Below are 2,824 nucleotides of genomic sequence, written 5' to 3'. Positions count from 1 at the left end.
GAAGCTTTGAAGATTGAAGGTGCTTAGCTTGAAAAGAAGTTCATAGATCCAGAATTTCTCCACTTGTGGCAGTCTCCTTGAGGTATCAAGTTTAAACATTGATTTATAGATGTTTAGATCTCCTTATTCCATGTTTTGGTCCTTTTTGGGTGGTTCGAGGAGTTTAGTCGTTTTGGGGACTAGTCATTTCATATCTGAGTTTATCTTGATGTTCTTATGCTTAAATGTGCAAACTTTAAGAGAGGAATCGGTCCCATGCATGCATTAAGTTCCTTTTTAAGCTTAAGAGCTTCTTTTAGGCATGCATAAACATAAAGTTGGCAACTTTACGTGGTTTTCTAGCTCAAGGAGGCCAGATTTGTGTTTTGAGGCTTGGACTCATGAGTTAAGTTCTTATTGGATTAAGCCTTGTGTTATTAAGCCTTAGGGTTTGAGTTTTGGACCCTTTTTGGTGGTCCCTAGAGGTAAAGTTAGAAACTTTACCCTTCCAAGTTTCTGTTGAGTCCAAATCTGAGATTGGGAACTCTTGGAGTCGAAGGAAATGGCTTAATGTTTTAAGTTGCTGAAACTCGAGGAAACACGTCGCGTTGGCTGGGATTTTCCTGCTTGTGAGGATAAAGGGAGAAACACGACGTGGTCAAGGGGAAACACGGCGTGTTGGGTCAACATGGGCCATTGACCTTGCTTTTGACTTTTGTCTCTAACTAAGTTTGACCTATAGGGGTGTTGAGGTGTTTTGAGTTATATCTAAGGAATTGTTTATGTTTAGGGACTGAGTAGAGCTGCTATTCGGAGTCGGGACCTATTCAGCTATCATTCAGCATTCTAGGTGAGTTTTTCTCATTGGGTTTAGCGGGTCGAAAGCACCAATGACGGTCCATGTTTATACGTGGTTAGTATGCCAGCTGTCTGCGTGACTCTTGAATGTGTTATGTGTTTATATGATTATCGGGCTAGGATCCGATGTCGGGCGGGGTCCAATGACCATTTGTATGCTATGTATCTTTATGATTATTACATGTGTATGTGATTAATTGATAAATGTTATATGTATGTCGGGCGGGGCCCGATCTATTACCGAGCGGGGCCCATTATATGTTTACTGTATGTATGGTATGTGGCATTTTGGGGAACTCACTAAGATTTATGCTTACGGTTTTTAGTTTATGTTTCAGGTACTTCCGGTTCCAAGGAGAAGAGCTCGGGTTAACTGCATCGCATATACCATATTTATTCTGTATGTGGGACATACTCTGATTTTGATGATTTTTGACATATTTAATCTAGTGGGATGTATGAACAATGTTTTGGAATACTGTTTTTGCTTAAATTAAAAATGAAATTTTTAGGTCATAATTTTTGGATGTTTCAAGTTGGTATCAAAGCTTTGGTTTGAGGGATATGGGCATACTCTCGGGTGTGTCTGAACTCAAACTGAGGATTTGGCGACGTTTTCAAAAAGAAACATAGTTTAAATAAAAGGTTTTCTAAAATAAGAAAGAGCGTGGTACATGCGATCGGTCGAGCTCAAGTAAGTTCTCCCAAAATACCCATACATGTTTATGATATGTTTTGAATTATGAATCTATAAATCGCATGCTAGATTAGGCCTAAGGATCTAAGAGAGATGCCTTTGTATGCCTGTTGTATGAGCTTGTAGACTTGCATGCTAGTATTGATTAGTTAGTAATAGGATGGCCTGATTAAGTTATGATTGGTTCTGATTACTTGATGATCGAATGATGCTTGCTTTGTGCTTTTAGGAGTTCTAACTAGCTACGACTAACTGATAAACAAATATGCTAAGTTACATATTATGGGAACTAGATAATTTTAGAGGGTTAGGTTTTAAATCTATTGCACAAATCTTGTTTGAGTCCAACTGTTGTAGTGTGTGATCTCTCATTCGAAGAATTATCTAGTTTTTGTAATATGTAATTGTATTTGTAGGCTAGTCAAAGGAAGTTTGTGGGAGTTCCTTCTGCAGCTGATGGCGGAGAGTGGTGTGGAGTTTGCCTCAGGAAAACCTAGGATGAGATTTAGTGATGGGAGCCTTATCTGTGAAGGAATTGTTGGATATAAAGTAACTTGGCTGAGTTAAGGCACTTCTTGAGGAAAGTACGGATAGATGTGGAAGGTATATGGGCCCGTACTAATATAAGACGAGGATCCGTACTCGATCCAAGGAGGGCTGCGATGAAGCTAGGAAGCTTATGGAGTTGTGATTTCCCAAATAGGTATATTTCGATGCGTATTCTGATGGTTTGTATTTGGTCTATTTTCAGTATGGTGGTATTGTGAGGCAGACCAATTGGCAGTTACAGTGTTGGGGAGGGTTCAGGCTCAGGTTCTGGAGCTGGGCAACTTGATGACCAGACGAGGGAGTTCATCTTGTCTGAGATTACATGCAGTAGCGTTGAGCATACTCATGTGATCTTTGGCATGGTTAAGGAGGGTATTATGGAGATTAGGGTTTCTGTTAGAGTCCTTATCCGGTTACTTAGCCACCAAGCAGCCTATAAGAACCTTCTGGATCCATCTCTTCGATGAAATCTTATGGGCTATCCATAAGGATTTCATCCACCTTATCCCTAGGGTTTCTCAACCTATTTTGCAACTATCCAATAATTACAGTTTCAATCCCTAAAGTTTAATTAATCTCTATTGATCACAAAATTAATTCTTAATTAATTCTTGACCAATATTAACTAAATAAATATGATTTCTCCTTCAAAATGTTATTCATATAATATATTAATAAACCATAATAATCTCTTTCTCCATTAATCATCCAATCAAGTTGCTCTGGTGAAGGCAACCCAAA

The sequence above is a fragment of the Lactuca saligna genome, chromosome 7 (genome assembly GCF_052625555.1).
Source record: "Lactuca saligna cultivar CGN05327 chromosome 7, ASM5262555v1, whole genome shotgun sequence".
NCBI lineage: Eukaryota > Viridiplantae > Streptophyta > Magnoliopsida > Asterales > Asteraceae > Lactuca > Lactuca saligna.
This window is presented reverse-complemented; position numbering follows the sequence as displayed.